The sequence below is a fragment of the Anas platyrhynchos genome, chromosome 22, assembly GCF_047663525.1.
Source record: "Anas platyrhynchos isolate ZD024472 breed Pekin duck chromosome 22, IASCAAS_PekinDuck_T2T, whole genome shotgun sequence".
NCBI lineage: Eukaryota > Metazoa > Chordata > Aves > Anseriformes > Anatidae > Anas > Anas platyrhynchos.
The window spans coordinates 3,390,483-3,409,077 of NC_092608.1; the positions used below are offsets into that span (position 1 = coordinate 3,390,483).

General features: G+C 48.2%; 1 long non-coding RNA gene across 4 annotated transcripts in view; it reads right to left on the minus strand.

Moving 5' to 3' along the window:
* Positions 1 to 16,172, minus strand: part of LOC106018933 (uncharacterized) — a 36,653-nt gene extending 20,481 nt beyond the window's left edge. For 3 of the 4 annotated variants that reach the window (XR_011804653.1, XR_011804655.1, XR_011804654.1), the window contains exon 1: positions 16,016 to 16,168. This is a non-coding gene — a long non-coding RNA (uncharacterized lncRNA). Of the gene's footprint in view, positions 1 to 5,132; positions 5,282 to 16,015 lie in introns of all 4 variants that reach the window. The other variant, XR_011804656.1, reaches the window with a different exon arrangement.
* Positions 16,173 to 18,595: the final 2,423 nt, after the last annotated feature.

Below are 18,595 nucleotides of genomic sequence, written 5' to 3' on the forward strand. Positions count from 1 at the left end.
AATGTAGAAAATGACAGACCTTGCCTCACAAAGCCTTCGATAGCATTAGAGATGTCTGTTCCCTCTAGCACAGAGGAGTGAGAGGTTCTTGAATTCATTCATGTTTGTTCAATGGTTATCTGGAAATGGTACATTGAGCATTAACTGATTTCTACACGGTGCCAAAAGACCACCCTTGTAACCAGTTTCCTCTCCCATCAGCAGAGAGGCCATGGAAGTAATAAGCCTTGAATGCTGGGTCATCCTCTTGGTACAAGAGTGGGATGAGAAACATGCTCTGCTGCTGCTTCAGCTCTCTCTGAATGGTGCTGCTGGAGCCCAGGGAGCTGCTCAGCATCTTCTCTCTTTGGAAAAAGCAGAAGGGCTGAAAAGCAGAGAGCGTTCATCACCGCGGCGAAGTGGGCATGGAAGTGTTTGAAGTTTCAGCAACATCAGGCTGAGCAATAAGAGAGATTTTGGTCATATCTTCCCCTTGGAGAGCACAAACCTGGTAATGCAGATAGCTATGAGGAAAAAATGTTAACATACTGATTCACTGAGTGCCATATGGAAAGAGAATTGTGCTTTCAAATTGAAATTTATACTCTTAAAAATACAGCATAAGTTATTTATTGTCTAGTAGATGGAGCTGGGAAGCAGGGTAATAGGTTTCTTTTTTTTCCTTCTTTTTTTTTTTTCCTGTTTTATTTATTTATATTTTTTTAATACCTAAGCCCACAGTCTGTCCATACTCAAAATATCAAAAAAAATCTCAAAGCTCTTGGAGGCCAGCTGCCTGTATGGCTGTGGAAGAACACCACAGGAGAGGCAACTTTTGCCTTCTCTCTTCTGTCCCTGAACTCTTTTTAAAACTATAATAATAATATTTTAAATAGTTCTGAAGGTGTTCAGCACATTTTTTAAAGCAAATCAACCTTTTTAAAAAAAAAAAAAAACACAGATAAAAACTAATAGGACTACTGATAAGTGAATCCCCCCTAACTCCACAGAGAAAGAGTCATAACAGTGAGTAAAAGAGATGCACCCATCAGGATCTAACATCTGCTGAGATACTTGCTCTCCATGTTAGTCAGCTAAAAGCTTTTTGGGAGCAGCTACCAGGGGAGCAGAACCCCTCCAGGCAGGCAGCTGAGGACAAGGTGCCTCTCTGGAGCAGCCACTCCAGCCTGAGTTCAAGCCATGTCTGCCCACAGGTATAAGAAGGTAAAGCTTGGTCTCTTTTATGAAGGAAGATGAAATGGAAGGTCTGATTTCTGGTCTTAATTTTGAATTAAGTCTTATTTCCACTCTCCAGCTGAGAACATTCCCAAAGTAGACTTCTTCAGACTCCTAAACATCTCTCAAAATCCTCCCCCTCAGACCCTTCTCATGCCCTCTCCTTTTTCCTTGCTTTTCTCTCCTCTGTGGAAACCATCCACATCTCTAACACAACTTTCCTATATTAGGCAAAATAGCCTCAAAACTGGGTGCCGAGCACCTCGGAGAAGCGTCTCGTCGCCGATCAGTTACCACTGCCTACATACTTGAACCCGGAGGGATACGTCTCTTGCTGGCAGACTGCGGAGATTTGCTGAACCCCAGCCAAGAGGAGAGATGAGGCAAGGGGTGTTAAAAGCTACCGTCTCGCCTCTTCGTACACATCACACGCACGAGTGCCTTCAGCACCCAGGGCCCGGAGCCCAGACAATTCGCTGAAAGTCTAATGCATTTCAGATAAGGCTTTGACTATTACCTGGATTGACAGCCAGAGAATGGGAGGAAAAATCCCGGCTCCGGCCCACTCAGCCGAGCAGAAAGCATCCCAGTTCACAGGCTAACCTAGGTCAAGTGATTTGGCGCCTGCGGGGTATTAAAGCTATTTACCAGAGAGGAGAGGGAGGGAGGGAGCTGCACGATCTGAAGGGAGCCAACCCTCCTAGTGAAAATTATTTTTATTATTGTAATTCATGATATGTCCTGGCTCTGCGCCCACAGCCAGGGTTGGAAAGGCTCCGTCTTTAGTAGAGACAATGAAACAATAAACAATATTTCTAAGCAATTCTTTTTTTAAAAAAATCTCAATTTCACAACCCCACAGCTCATCTATTCACTTTGATTCTATGGGCCATCACCTGAAAGCTGGTCCACATCAAAGAGAGGTTTGGAACAGGGAGAGGTGATCCTGTTTATCTCCTTCCAAGGCTTCATTCCTGAGAATAAGCCTTACCTGCTAAAGCCAGGAGAGCACATCACCCTCTTCCCATCCAACCGCCAGGCCCAAAGGCAGGGAAGGGGCAGAGGTGGGCTGGGAGCTCCAGCCTGGTGGAAGCCACTCCACCAGTGTAAAGCTCCCATCTCCTCCAGGGCAATGTTCTTCCAGTAAGAAAAACAAAGGGGGAATTCCTCCTCGTGAAGCAGCTGGGCACAGCCTCTTTTGGAGCCTTAGCTGCCTTTCCCAGCACGTTTTATTTTCCAGCTACCATGCATCATCCCTGACTGTAAACCAGCTGGCACTTCGGCCAGCTCTGTTCTCCACGTTATTTCCCAGCAGGGACACAGAGCTTGCCTTCAGTGTCCATCCAGGACTGGTGCCTCACACCAGGATGGGTGCTGCCTGTGCTGGGGGCAGCATCAGACTTCTGTGGGACCTAAACCCCTCTGCATGGTGCTCTGGGTGTGAGCAGATGGGGCTGGGATGCTCTGCACTCAGACTGGAGCCAGCACCAGCCCCGTGACCATGTTGGGTCCCATGGTTTGGTCTGGGCAAGCACGCCACACAAGTACAACTGTCTCTAGAACATCTTGACTTTTCTCACTCTGCTTTTATTTTTGCTTTCCACTTCTCATTTATCTTTTTTTTTTTTTTTTCCCTTTCTGCCTTGCTTGTTGGGAAATGTAATGTTCTGTGACCAACTTGCCCCCCACCTTTGCCCGTCCCCTCCACCTCCTGTGCCCCTCTGCTCTTTGATCTGAAGATCAAAGTGAGAAAAGAGCACAAGCTGGAGACAGCAAGAAAACCAACATGTGCTTGGAGAAAAAGAAAAAGAAACCACCCTCTCACAAACAGGAGTAGTAACATCTATTCCTCCGCTTGTGGTGACTCCACATGAAGTTCTGGTCCTCCATTCTCTGAACTCACCATGAAAGTCCGACATATGAACCTGACCAACAAATGCACAGTTTCTGGAGTATTTTGGGAAACCTCAGTTTTGGGATACTATCCAAAAATTTATTTTTTAATCTGTTCGAACAATTTCTGCTGCAAGGCTCCTGTTCCATCACTTTGCTCCAGTACCAAAGCGCATCACTGAGTCAGCTGCCCCCCTCAGCAGAGGAAAACCAAGTCCCAGAGCACCCATTCTGCATGGGATCAGTACTACCTGGACAGCAGGAGTGCTGCAGCATGAACTATCAAAAGCACATCCCTGGTACTTGGGCTTCACCCTTACAAAACTCCCTTTTCAGTCCTGAACCTGCTTCTCTGAGGACTACAAGCAGGACCCTTCTCTGACACAAAACAGGTGCTCCACAGCAGCTTGAAAATCATTGACCAAAAAGGTTGTTTTCTGGGGGCTGTGGTGCATTAGAATGGGAACTTCATTTTCCAGCATCCCCTACAATTATCCACAGCCCAGTGTCTCTGTTGAACGCCCTGAGAGCAGGTTAGGACAGCCTGTACCAGCAGCTACCAAAAGCTGAGCCTCAGAGAAGGATGGGATGAGCAGGATGCTTCTCCACAGTGAGTTTTGGTGCAGAATATAGCATAATGCTTTGGAGCTCAAGTTCAGTTTCTGTGATGGATAGTTTTGCCAGGCAAAGAGCCCAGACCTTTTTTTTTTTTTTTTTTTTTTTTTTTTTTTGGTGCAAATTGCCTGGCAATTAAAAAAAAAAGAAAGGGGGAGGGAGGGTAAAATAAATGGCAGGGGGAGTGGATGTCGTCTGCTGCAAAACCAGGCTAAAAGCAGCATCCCCATGGGTCGCTAACTCGCTGCGGCTGTCAGCACTGATCAGAATCAGTTGGTCACTCATCACAGGAAGGCAAACAGTCAGGCCACGGCACATCCTTGGGATCAACAGGCTAATTAGGATACCCAGTCTTACTCAGAGAAGCCTGCTATTAAATCCCCAGGAGCCCTGTTGAGCCATAACACCGTCCTCCAGCAACACCACGGAGAGACCCCAGGAGCAGCACCCCAAGGCCCCTTTGTGACACCCATTTGTGTTTCAGGAGGAGGAATAACTCATCTCTGAGTGGAGGAGGGTGGTTAATTGGGCACCTCGTTTGCAAAAGGCCGCGGGTCGCCGCCGCGGCCCGGCCTGCTGTCCCGCTGGCGGGAGGCCAGCGCTGTCACTCAGCGCCAGCAGCCTCCCTGTCTGCGGCCTCCTCCGCCACCGCCGCGCTGACGGCCTGGCGCCTGGGCACCTGGGGGAGGACGCTCGGCGAGGCCCAATTTGTCTGGCTGCGAGGGAGGAGAAGCCAGGGGCGTGTTGGAGGACGCGGCCCGAAAGACTCAAGGGGACAGGCACAGGAGTGAAGGCAGGGAACGCCGCCTCCTTCCCCTGCGAGTCCCATGGGTTGAACACCAGGCCCTGTCTCTGTACACAGCTCTGTCTCCTCTCTCTCTCTCAACTCCTTCCTTTCTTTTTGCAGCTCCTGGCTTTGTACCTACTCTGTAAACAGTCTCTTGCCCAGCATGGCTAAGTGCATTTTTATCCAGCAGCTGGTAATTAACTTATTGAGAACGAGACGCTTTTATTCTGCTTCCTAATGGCATCACCAAACTCCGTGTAGCTGTTGTATGCATGCTAGGGATAACTGCGATGCTGCTTCCTTGCAAATCCCTCCAGCCAAATGTTACTGCGGCAGGACAGTTCACCTGTCTCCTTGTAAATCCTGCAGCTTTAGCCATGCCGTCCTCACTGCTTTCTGCCAAGCTACATCCTGCTTTTTTCAATCTAAATGACTAATTCTCCACACTGCTCCACATCACATTAAAAAGGTTTCACTCAGGGCTGTGTCTGCTTAAAACAAAACAAAGCCCAGGAAAAAGTGCTTCTAGCTAAAAGAAACATTCTTCCAATATTATATCACCATTCCTTTCCATCACATCTCACGTTACAGTTCCAAGGCACAGAACGAGAGCACATTTTACCTGTAAGCAGGAGACAGGTTGGCCTGATCCCTCATGAGTTCAGACACCCACGGCAGGGACGGGGCAGAGTTTCCTCTTTAACCAGGAGAGAAAAGGTGTGTTCAGGTGGAAATGCAGAGCAGGTACAAAGCTGAGACACTCCAAAAGATCTGGGGATGGAAGAGCAGAGCAAACTGTGCAGAGTTTTGCAGAGTACTGAGGATATGAGAAGGTGCCTTACACAAGATACCTTCCTCTTGTTTAAACCTCCTTTTTACTGCTTTATTTGCAAAGGTACTTTAGAGGACATCTCCTGTTTGGACAGAGCAGCCTTTCCCTCAAAAGGCTGTCAGTTTCTGTCACCTTGAATTAATTGAAACAATCACCCGTCAGCAAGCATTAGCTCAGAGAGGTTAAGTCTGATTAGTGATCTGCCTGTTAATTCACCAGAAGACTTTTGTTTAATCTTATCTTCCAGCAAGGAATTTTTTGCAATCTTTCCATGGGAGTTTGCTACCAAACATGACCTTGGAAGTGCAGGAGAGGAAAGATCCTTACTCCATCACAAAAACAATTTAATTGACTCTCTCAAATGTTAACAATTAAGGACAGGGTAGGAACGCACTCCTTTAGCTGGGAATCTGATTGAAAGTCCTTTTTCACCTTGAAAACTCTGTGGGGGTTTGGGGCACTCAGTGTTTTGATCCTGGCTCAGTGTAAATCCCGGTGGATTTAAACAATTCCAGACTAGAAAAACATCCACAGAGGCAGGCTGGCTTTAGCTGGTCTGAGTCCCATCCTTTCTATACCTTCCCAGCTCACCGTGTTGAATCTGACATGGCTGATGGATGGACAAGACGATACTAAGAGTCTTGTCTTGCTTACAAATCCATGTAAGCATTTAGATGCTCCTGCCCTTCCCTGGGACATGGTTGACACTCCAAACTGCTCTGAGTCCAAGATCTGTCCTTTTTCTTGGCCACAAACCCAAATACTGAAGAAGGCTTGCCTGTTTCACCTGATGCCTGCTCACTATTGAGATGAGCATCTGAACACCTCCTGTGGCTGAGAGCTAGCAGAGACCGAGGTACAAACCTGATGGCCAAAGGAGAAGGGGCATGCTTGTCACAGGGGGCCAGGTCTACATCCTAAGCTCCTCCGAGCACTTTTTACTCAAGCAAATAGCTCAGAGCCTCCGCAGGACTCAGCACGGAGTTTGTAGGGATGACTCACAGTGAGCACTGAAGGCTTATCGCTCGCGTGATGGATTGTGAGGCAGCGCGTTGGTTTGGGTAGCGGTGGAGGAGGCTGGAGCAGCCAGCCTTCCTGCAAAATCCATTTGTAGCTGTGGCTGGGGGCACAGTGTCAGGAGACAGCCTCCATGGCTGCAAGGAGGCAGTGGCACGTAGCCTCGTGCAAGACGCACGACCCGGTGCTCGCGTTGTGCCTGCGCGCCTCAGGTCATCTCGGGAAGCACCTGCTGTGTAGGTGCCAGACAGAGATGATATCAAATGAAACTTTGGCACCAAAATTGACATACTTCTGCAAAGCCAATTTACATTCCTTGCTCTGGGCTTCTGGAGCCAAAAGGAAAAAAAGAAAAAAAAAAGAAAAAAAGAAAAAAAAAAGAGTACTTTGGATCCAAACCTGACTCCGTGGCTCCAGTTTGCCTAGCATAGTTTCCCTGGTATAATGCTAAAATGAGGTTCTGGCTCACAGCACTGTGTCCTAGAAGAGTCCCCAGTGGGTATTGCAAAGTCTGTCATAAGAGCAGACTGGGAACAAGACAGCAGTTATGAGATTGTGATGAAAAATGGTCTATTTGTTGCATTGCCCAACTCTGTTCCCATCTTTGTCCTCAAGGGCTTCCTTGCAGACTCTGTGATTTGCTTTTTTTCTTTAATGATGTTGGTTTGGAAAAGAGACTCCTTTTTTTCCACTCTCCTGACACACGCTCCATGCGATCCCTCCTTCCCTCTCTCCAGCATTACACCTTCTTTCAGCCGGGATCCTCAGAGGGGCAGATCAGCAGTCACAGCCTTAGGGGTCAAGCAGCACCAAGCAATACCTGAAGGTCTGTTATTACCAAATCTACCTATCGAAAACAGAGTTGCAGATAACATTTTCTGGTCCTGAATTTTCCCTGTTATACTCTGAGTTATTGCTTATATCTTCACAAGGGTGGCTTGAGAAGCCCCAGCAGCTTGCTGCACACACACTGCCCAAGGGTAACCGACAAAGGGCAGCGGGGATGCAGCCTGGCTTCTCTCTTGATCTTTCAGCATCAGTCACAAGCATCCAGAATCCATTTCCTCCTTCTACCAGTAGCTAGCAGCCTGGCAAGCCACCCCTCCCACTACAAATCAGAAATCAATAACCCAGCATTGGGTTATTTTCATATAATACTGATGTAATAGGATCAAATAATACACTATATTACCAACGCATACTACAACACAATATATTCATTTGCCAGCTTGGTTTGTCTTTTGCAGTTGCTTCACAGAGGCACCATCTCAGTGTAACACTATATTAACACAAGTCATTTAACAACATAAATATTTCCCAGTGTTTAGGCTTCTCGTGCAGACCTGGCAGAGAGCTACGCACGTGCTTGGCAAGGGTCAGACCAGCTTACAGACCTGCAGGAGGAGGTCTCTGTTTCTCCAGTTTTGCCCTGGGAGTGCTGTTCCCTCCGACTGCCTTCCACAGCACCCTGAGCTCTAGCAGATGCTGAAAACATCTCTAAAAGCTGACGGAGTAAGACTTGTTCTCTGCTCAGGAGACTCATGAGGAGCTACAAAGCTCCTTTAGAAAATCTCATCTGCAGGAGCCATTTCAGCCAGCCCTTAGCATCATAACATTAGCCTGCTATGCCTTTTGAGAGTAGCATGAGCTTTTAAAGCAAGGTGCTTAAGAAATCAGACTTCTGTTTTTATTGGAGTCCATTGAAGCCAGAAGCAGCCAGAATTAAATTAACTTGATTTTTTCAAAAGGCTCACCCCCTTGGCCTCCGCAGTTTCTACCCAAAGCAAATATGTTCAGGCTATAAGGCTGGGCTGAAATGAAGGTAATGCTCATTAGAGTATAAAGGTTTCACCTTTATGGGTAAGGCAGCAGAGAAATAACACCAAACAGATTATTTAAAAGCTGCATTAAACTTGTTTCTTTATTGATTCTTTTCTCTGAGGTCCTGATCAGGCAAATACTTCTGCAGGTGTGTAATTGAAGGCCCTGAGAAGTGCCAGGCAGTTAATTATTTGCAGGAATGGGGAGCCTTTTGTGGCTGCTAAATAATGAAATATAAATCTGCAAGCCTGTCAGTGAATAGGCAGCTCTCCCTTCATTGACTGCTCAAGGCAGCTTCCACTGGCAACAAAAAGCAGTGTAAGTAAATGCAGAAGATTTCAGAGTCTTTTCCCATCTGGTCACTCAGGGCAGGGTTATCCTCATTGTTTCTTCTGCAGTTTTCCTTTCTGGGCAGGAGCATTTCAAACCTTGGCTGCTGATGAGGGTTTAGGATTAAAACTGACCTTGTTAATCCTCCTTACTACAAAAATGACTCTGCTTATCTACACTTGCGTTGCTTTTCTCAAGGCAGCCAAATCCAGTCCTGCTTTGCTTGGGAGAGCCCTTCTGGAAACACACCCAGTGGCTCCTGGGCTCCCTCACCCATGCAGATTTGGGACTGTTCATCTCCAGGAAAGGTTATTCCCATTTTTGGTGGGTCCTCATGTGCAGCTGAATTTTCTAAATTCGTTTTAAATGCATTTCTAAATGCACCCAAAAGGTAGGCAGCATTGAGCTTAGTTTAATAATAGCTTCTGACAACTGCACTTAGCTCTCTTGAAAGCAATGAACCAGACATATGCAGAAAAGATGCTAGAACATCAAAATGAGACACACAACGCAAGGAGAAGGAGCGTCATTCCTGTCTCACCACAGGAGATTCGGCATCGCACGCTCCTTTCTTCTGGCTAGAAGCTGTTTCAAACCAATCCGCTGTCAGGAGCAGCAATTAAACAACCCAGAAGAATGAACAGCCACGGCATGCAGTGTCCTGGGCTGCAGTGCTGTAACCACGGGGCTCAACTGGGGTTTCTTTTATGCTTGTGCTCTCTAGCATGACTTTAACAGCCTAAGGCAGCTGGGGGGGTGGCTGCAGGGAAGAAGAAAGCACTCCTCCTGCTCAGACAGCCAGACTTGACAAAAGCCTCGTGGGCAAGCACTCGTGGCAAGTCACTCCAGCATGTGGCTCACAGCAGCACCTGGGCTCTGGTACGATCACCAGCTGCATCCTGCAGCATCCTTCCCATTCCCCCCCGTACACATCCCCAGCCAGCTCCTGCTGCAGGCACTTTGGCAAAAGGGGTCCCACGTCCCTCTTTGTGCCTGTTCCCAACTCTGTCAGAGTAGGGAAAAAAACACCACACATTTATTCTTTAGAGGCCTGGGGTTTCCCTCTTCTTCCTTTAATTACAAATGGAAGAAAGAGGAACAGCCTCCTGTGGGGTTAGTTCTCCAAGATAAGCCAAGGAGCTTTCCCTGCACATCATCATTCCCTTCACTCCTCTCTCCAGAGCCTTCCCTGCATCGCAGCAGAGTGCTCACCACATCAGACAATCCATGAGAAGCATCCAGTGGGAGAAATTTAGGCTGTTTCTTTCTGGGGGGGGGAATGCATTTGCAGGAAACCACCAAGCATCCCCCAGGAAAAGAAAGCACCGCTCAGTAAAAACAGGCTTGGAAGCAGAAGATCAGATGCAGGATCTTTGCCTTCTTTCCCTACCCCCAGCCTCCTCCAGCAAAGCCTCAAAGGAGACCTGGCAGGAGGGATCACTTTACACGTGTTTTCTCAAGGCAATCCTGAGCCTTCCTGGGTCACCACTAATTTAGGCAATGAGAGGTGAATTCCCTGCTGCCTCTACCCATCATCTCCATCCCTTTCCTAGCCAGCCAGTCTCACTCCTGGCTACCAACCATCACAGCAGAAAGGGCCAAAGGGAGCCAGAAGAAGGAGATAAGAGACACGTGCAGAGCACAGCCTTGTCTTGAGCTCTGCAGCATTTCCAATCAACTTCTCTGTGCATTCTCAGTGCTTTCTGGCTGTGTGTTGCTCAGATTTTCATGCGTGGGATGTTTTAAACAAGGCACTCTGGGTTCTGAAAGCTGGATCCTGTTTTCTCTCTCCTGTCCTCCTTTTCTCGTGAGGCATATGAATACCTTCAAAGATGTTTGTGACAGAAAGGCAGTAACCAACCACCTAGAAAGAAGTAAGATGGCCTGATTGAAATCACCAAGCGGGTGACCTCAGGCATCCTGCCTCCCATGGTTAATGGGAAAAGACTGAGTTTGTAATGCAGGGAGGTGGGAAAGCCAGTTCCTAAAACCCCAGGACAAGACTGGAGCCCACACAGGGTGAAACAAGTCCATGCAGAAGGCAAGCTAGCGTGGCTCCACAGCCCTGCCACTTGTGCAACAGGAGAACTGCTGGATCCTCAGCAGCCAGGGCCTGCAACACAAACCGAGGGGCTCTCAGCACAAGCACCAGCTCTGTGCCACACGCTGCAGCTTCGTTCAGGTCATTAAGTTGTGTGCAGCAGTCCCCGGGCAAGGCTGCCTGCAGCACAAGGACACGGGAAGCAGGAACCTGGCCGCAGCTGGAAGCAGTCATTTTTTCCATTCCCCCCCCCACCTCCTCTGTTTGGGCCTGATATAACTACAGAGCGTCTTTAGCAAATGCTCCCACCAAGTTTGCAGAGTCAAAACAGCACATTCCTATGGCCCAAAATGCCTGTGTGACTCCGCTGGGCACGAGAGGAGAGGGGGAAACATGAGCAAGGCTGGGCTGAGCCGGGCCAGCTGGAGGGAGGGAGCTGGTCTCAGTGGTCCAGTGGAGACAGAGCTCGTCTGGCACGGCCCCTCCTGGAGATGAGCACCACAGCGGGTGGCTTCCAAGCCCTGAGGACTGGAAACACAATCTTCAAGCCCAGCTTCTGCTGCATGCAACGGGCAGCAGCTGACCTCCCTTCTCCGGCAGCAGAGCTGCACGAGGAGGGGCAGCAGACCCACGGGCATCCCTGGGGAGCGAGGGGTTTTGGGCACAGGCACCCGGCGTGCTGGTTTGAAGGGCTGCAGCTTGGTGGCGTGCAGAGGGAGGCTGATTTTGGATGGTGTTTTACATGGCTTGAGCTCATCAGGCCTTGAAGAGGAATTCCCAGCTCTTACTATTTTCGCTCCAAGCAATGAGAGCTAACAACAAAAGCATCCAGAGAGATTTAACATCATTAATGGTGGCTTGGAAAGAAAGGGCGAGGTAAGCAAGAGGAAGCAGGGGAGGAGGACTGAGGTCTCTGGACAGGTATTCCAGGCATTTTCCACTGCAGCACAGCAGGCTTCAGTCCTGTCTGTCCTCCAGAAGCTGCAAGGACAAACCGCCAGGGAGACCTTCAGGTTTGGGACCTCTGTTTTGCATTAAGCTTAAAGCAAAGATGCTGGTCACTGCCCCCTCTTCCTCCTGAGGAGGAGGAAGGCATCGAAATGAAGTCAGAGCCTGCCGCCTGGCTGTGTCTGACAGCGCCTAAAGGTGTCTTGAAACACGGAGAGAAAAATCTTCACGCTCATTAAGTGAGATCATGCTTTTTAATTAGCCTCCACTGACAACTCAAGCATGAACAAGCCTGGTGAGCTTCCACGTGGCAGGGGCTGTGCGCACACACTTCTGCTCCTGGCTGTGCGGGATGGGACGGAGCTGACACAGGGTTTGGTGCTAGGTGGGAAAGGACACAGATCGTGGCACCCAGCAAGCAGCTCCTGCTGTTTGCCATCCACCTGCATCCCCTTTTCCCCAGCATCATCCTGCAGGTCTGAGGCTCAGCCCCAGTTGCTGTGGCTGATAGAGGAGGTGAGCATCAGCACTGTCACCTGGCACAGCCCATTTCCCCCTCGTCCACCTCCCTGTTATCAGATCCTGTCCATCCTGATTTAAACTAATGGCTTCCTCATGCACAGCCCAGAAAGTATTATCAGCCAGATCCCTATCACTCTCTAATATACCTTAAGGCTCCAGCTCCTATTTGTCTAAATCAGGGGGAAAAGAAAGAAGAATGTAGCCCATTGAGCCCTAGTGAGGCAAGGGGCAATGGCTGGAGATCCAGCCCTGAGATGTCTAGCGCTGCTGTCTGACTTCTTCTCCCTCTTTACCTGGCACTTTGCTCTAAAACAAAGAGTAAATATGTCAGTACGGACCAATTCCACAAATACCAGCCTGCGGGAGCCAGCCTGGCTGCAGTTTGCTTCCTGGCTTCTCAGCCTGCTCCAGCTGCTGCCCACAGCTCCGTGGCAGTGACCTTTGCAGAGACAGGGACACTTGTCTTTGTGCAGAGACCCAGGGGACACCAATGAATGCATTCTGAGTGCTCCACATGGCCCTTGACACAGACAGGACCTTCCCAAGAAGCCTGAGCAAAGTCTTTCCCTAGATCACAGGGCAGCCCCATCAGAAGAGGTTACTTGTTTCTGGCACTAACTGGGCGTTGTTGAGATGGGCACTACAGCAACAGAAGTACCAGGCAGAGCGTTTTCATGCCCAGCAAGCAGCTGTGTTTTGGTTCACATCTCAGGCTCAGCAGCAAGTGGTGCCCACACTGCCTGCCCTCTCATTGCCTGAGCACCTTTCTGCTTCTGCAGAACTCTGAGGTCCTCAGGGACGTGGAACAAGCTCTTATGAAGTAACCAGCTCTGCTTCTCTCTCTCAGAACAAACCTTGCTGACAAATGCCAGCAGCGGCTCAACATCCAGAAGACCAGTGCATTGAAGACATGAGAAACCACCAAGGATTTACATTTTCCTTGGGGTTTTTGTTGTTGTGCAGACCATCAATGCCTTTCTTTCTGCATCTCCAGATCCCAGGAGTCCTTGGCTGCTCTTGCAGCATTGCTCCCACTCCCCATCAAGGACTTTTTTTCACCCATTGCTGGTAATTCACACGCTATCCTTGGTCAGGGTGGGATGCACAGAGCCACGGAGGCACTCGCTAGCTGATGCAAGTATCTTACTGCAAGACAAACAGCCTCCAGATAAGTAACTCGATACATTTTATTAATATAAAATGGGACTTTTATGTGCAGAATTTGGATGTCACACATACTTTTGTTTCTTTTTTGGACCAGGAAAGATAGGTGGTTAATTGATTAAAAAAAAAAAAAGTTACTTTTAGCACAGCAGAGAATATTAACCCCCTCCTTGCCCCAGGCACTCAAAAGCTCTGACAAAGTGAAGTGGAAAATAAACTCTTCTCCAGTCACTTAACAGGTCTGCAACAGGAGGAAATAAGGAACTCTGCCCACCCCTCAGATTGCATTAGTCAGACACCGCAGCATTTTTCAAATAGTCTGTCATTAATCATGACAACACAAGAGAGCGAGGAGGAGATCAAAGAGGTAGAAGTCTGAAATTCCAGTTACGGATTCTCTGCCGTTAAGGTAATGACAAGGTTAGGATCCAGCAACAAGCAATGGGGAAGTATTTCAGTCTACCTGGGCAGCCACAGCTACAGGAACCAGAACAGCCCCCTGAAGCTTAGGGGAACGATGCTGATGCAGCCCAGGTGAGGATCCAGCCACTTGGATTTACGCAAACCACAGAAGACAGCAGAGCAGGGCTGGAATCTTCACAGGGGTGATATTTCCAGTAGCTCCTGCCTGTGGTTGAAACTGGAAACGCCATCCTCTGAGGTCAGCGTTTCCTCACCTCCGACTGCAGAACACCTCTGGCAGCAAGAAAACGGGGGAAAAACAGCCCAGACAATGGAAGTTATCCAGACGTTACCCAGAAAGGTTCTGGAATAGACACACCCCCGCTGCTGGGGAAGTTTCCATTTGATTTTCAGCAGAAGGTTTCAGGAAAGCTGATGACTCCTTCCCTGAGTGGGAGGCAGATGCGATCCCTCAATGCCAGTGCCCTCGTGCACAAGCCCCCAATCCCTTTAATGCCCCGTCCTCTGCAGCAGCAAGCTGATGCTCTCTATTTGTGGCAATATTAACGGGAGTTAATCATGCTTGTAAAGCACCACTGCTCTTCACAAAGACAGTGTTCCTCTTGGCGTACAGGGCTACCAAACATTACTTAAGGGCAACCTAAGCAAGCTCCAGAACACAAGCACTCATTAACCTTGCACGGGCCCAACACATAGGGTGAAGGAACCCACCGAAGCCCCTTTCCCAAAGAGCTGCCAGCTGAAATAGGGAAGACACTAACAATGAGACTTGCCCAAGGCCAACAAGCAGGTCAGTGAGGGTGCCAGAAACCACATCTTTCCATTCTCCTGCTCCCAGGCATATCTGCTCCCGCAGGCGAGCACACATCCCCTGAGGGTACAACACCCAGGGCTTCAGGGAGCTGCGGCCAGCATCCAGCCCCGCAGGCAGCACATAAAGCAGCTACCCCTGCGAGCTGCCCTGCTGCTCGCCCTCCGGTCTCTTGTAAAAAACATTCCCAGAACCTCTATCACTTCATAAAACTTTAAAACCCAAACCTGGTAGGAGATATTTATAATGCTTGAGATCATTTCCCCCAGATTGACTGTCATTGCTGTTTTATAGATTACTGGCAACTCCCCGTGCCCTTTGCTGGGAAAAAATAAAAAATAATAAAAAAAAAAAAAAAAAAGTTTGATAATTACAGCAGCCCTCAAGACCTTTGATTAAACAAAGCAAACAAACAAACAGCTCCATTCTGTAAATCTTTACTAGACTCCAAGCACAACACACACAGCAAACAGTCAATGCCCTGTCAAAGGAGACACCTGAGCTAGTTCAAGGACTGTTTTCAGCCAGTTTAAGTTGGCCCAGCATTTTTCTCTTGCAGCTAGAGCTATATTGAAGTGTTCTCCCATTTACTGAAGCTTGAAAGCACCATGGCTGAGACTCCTTCCCTGAGACCAGCTGCTCTTCCAGTGCTCTGCAAGGCAGCCCCAGCTAGAGGGAGGACAAGCAGCAGGCAGAAGAGAAACAAACACTGTTTGCATGCTTGTCTCTTCCCTGGCTTCAGTGTTTACGCCAAACAAACAGCAAACAACGATTTCTTTGCCAAAAAGAAGGCAAAAACAAGCAGCAGTTATGAACCAGAGTACAGAGCGGATCTAATGAAGAAGCCAGTATCTTAAATGCAATTTCTGGATTTAAGAGTTAGGGCCTTAAAACCTGGAAGAAAGTTTTATGGAAACTCAAGATGCTGTTCTCCATGCGATGCCAGGTTTCTCTCTTGTTTTTCATCAGTGTGGCAAGTATTTCTCAGAAGTCCTAATGCTAGGGAAAACGTTTCCAGGCACGTTAGCACTGCGTGTGGGGACGCCTGAGCTGCGCTGACACAGTGCAGGAAGGGGCCTCCTGCAGACACAGCCACACAACAGCACCAACGCAGCCCTGGAGCTCTCCATTGCTGCGGAGCTTTCAAGCTGCTATTTCCATCCTTATCTCCATTTGGAGCCTCTCCACGAGTTGATTAACTGAGCATATAACCAAGAATAAAGATATTTCTCAGCGGTTCCTTCCACCCCCTTGCCCTCTACGCAGATTTATTTGTTTGGGCAGTTACAGAACCACGGGTCTATGCAGGAAAGCTTGGTGTAGGTATAAGAAAGCTGTTCCTTGGGTGTTTGTGGCATGATCCTTATTCACATAGTGGTTTATGAAGAAGACACAAGGCCAGCAGGCTGTGCTCGCTGTTCTGTATTTAATTCCAGCCCTCTGGACTCCAGTCCCTCCTCCCCAGCCCTGCACTCTGGTACCTTCCCCACTCGCACCCAGGTGTTCAAAGCCCATGTTACAGTGATCCTACACACAAAATACCCTCACCACCTAGGTGTAAATCCTCCATCCCACATGCAGCCAACACCTACTCACCAGCACTGCAGGTACAAACAGCTGCCTGTCCCTTCCCACTGGTTACTTAGCAGGGAAACAGCAGCTCCTAGGAACCTACAGAAAATTGGCTGTCCTGGATTAAATTTGGTGCACCTGAAACCCTAATCTCATGGCCTCTTAGTCTTCACTGATACCAGCCTGACTTGAGCATTAAGGAAAGTCACTGAACAAGAATCAGCTGTGTAACTGATGAGTTTGGTACTTCCTTTGAATAGACAAGCTCAATTTTTACAGTCAGCAGCTCCCAAATTTTCTATGGAAATGTAGCAGATGAAGCTTTTTGGAACACGCTGCTGTGGCTTTCTCTTTCACTGCAGTTGCAGTGTTGAAGTATTAGTTTTAAAATATATACTAGTAATGCCCTTAGAGGGCTATTTTTTTTCTTTCCCCTACAGTCACCAATTCAGAGCAGTTTTAAAATTCCCCTTGAGGTTTCCTTCAAGACCAACCAGCCATTCCGGGTGCAGGCTCCTCTCAGAGAAGAGGCCTGGGGAGGCTCTCTGGTGCTGTTGGATTTCATCACCGTCCCCAAGCCTGATTTATAACCTGTGCCTATTTATAACAAGAGTTTTATATGACAAACTCATCATTTTGCTCGAAGGTTAATAGCCCGCCATTCAAGGGGAGTTTACATCTGCCGGGCCTTCTTCTGCCGCGTGAGGAGAGGCAGGCAATCTGCTGCTAATCCAACGTAAATACCCCTGGAGTCAGTCTGGAGCGTGGCATCGGGATCATTTACAAAACTGGAAATTCGAATAGAACTTAAAACCTCATAACCTGTCAGCTCACAGCCAGGGAAAATATTCACAGGCTGGATCCTGGTGTCTGGATGCTCGCTTTTACTTGTCTGTAGAAGAAAGCACGGGGCTGCAGGCTGGATGAACCTGGGGTTACAGCGGTGGCTTTTCTCATCTCCTAACTCCAACACAGCCTGTCCAAGGCCCCGTGTGAATTAAATAAAATTAGCTGCAAGTTCCACGTGTGAAAGGCTGATCCTGCACAGCACCGTGCCCTTCGGAGGCAGCCAGCTCAGCAGCAGTGACAACTGCAGAGCTGGGACAACCCAGCTGTCCCTTGTCCGTGTAGCTCACAGGACAAAGTTTAAGCGACCACATCAACAGAAACACACCTGAATGGCAATCCAAGGGGAACCCAACATAGAGGGAGCTAAAAAAGCCTTTTAGCAATACCATCTAGCCTCAACCCTTAAGCTAAGGGCAGAGACACGTCCCAGCAGCATGAGGTTACATTCACCATCTCACTAAGCAAGTAACTTTAGCCTGAAGCTGGAAACTTTTAGCCAGACTGTTTAGAATAAGGAATTATGAGTGAAGATAATCACTTTTATAGACATTGAAATTACCAGTCCATGCTCATCCTAGGACGGTTTGGTTTATTGTTCCTGAAATAAAAGCTAAGCAGCGAAGCAGTCTGTTTACATCGCAGCCCGTGTAAGAGGGACGTGTGGTGACCACAGCAATGCAGCATCCAACGACAGGAACATGGAGCTTGGAGAGTCATTTGGGCCAGGAACACCAGGTTCAGGGTCAGTATCTCACAAGCAAAAGCTCTCAGGTAGGGAAAATCCACACAAGAGATGTCAGAACCCTGGATAGTGAACACAGCACAGCATTGACTCCAGCAAACCCAGGCTGGCTTGCATTGGCTTTGTCTGGATCCAAACTGCACGCAGGGTGCACAGCTTGGTGCAAAGGGGCCAGGAGGAAGAGTGAGCAAGTGCATGGAGAAGACAGCAAAGACACAGTAGGTGTTAACTCATCCATGTCACTGCAACCTTCCTGAGAATGTTCCTGAACTAGCTGGTAAATACCTGGACAGAGTTCTGACTGCAAGTAGAAATTACTAATGCTTGAAGCTTTTCAAAGGTAAATGTGTGGAAAATATTTCTGTGAAGAACTGAGATGAAGGCAAGGAAGAAATGTGTTCCAGTAAAGCAGGTGTGCTTTTCCTTACCTTGTTTCCCTGAAACACTAAGCGTCTTAGAAATTTAAATGAAGATTAAATAGATTTATTGAAACATATTATGTGTTATATATGTATATTTATATATTTTAAAATGTTCTTTGAATGGAGTTTCAGTTTATTTAGGAGAAGATAGTGCCTGGCTAAAGCCTACCTTAGACTAGCACAACTCTCAGCCATGTAATTCAGTTCCAGTCATGCACCACACTGGGCTAGGAGCAGCATCTATTAATGGGAAATACAAAAGTCTTCCTGCTCCTCCTCTTCAGCAGTCCAAACCAAGCTTCTTGACAGAGGGACTCTTCACAGCTCTCACATACAAAGGTGGCAGTGGATTTAGGAAAAACTCAAGTGGCAGTTTCCCTCTGCTGATTCGTCTTTTCCCCTAGGCTACAAATGAAACTGAGTCTGACCCAAACAGTTGCTAATGGATAAATGAAAAAAAGCAACGTGACTTGCAGAACATGGATTGAGACCAGAGCTGGAGGAGAACATGAAGAGAGACCAGAGCTGGAGGTTTGCTTCTGTCCCTGACAGTGACCACAAGCAAATTACTCCTTCTGCCAGGGGGGATTT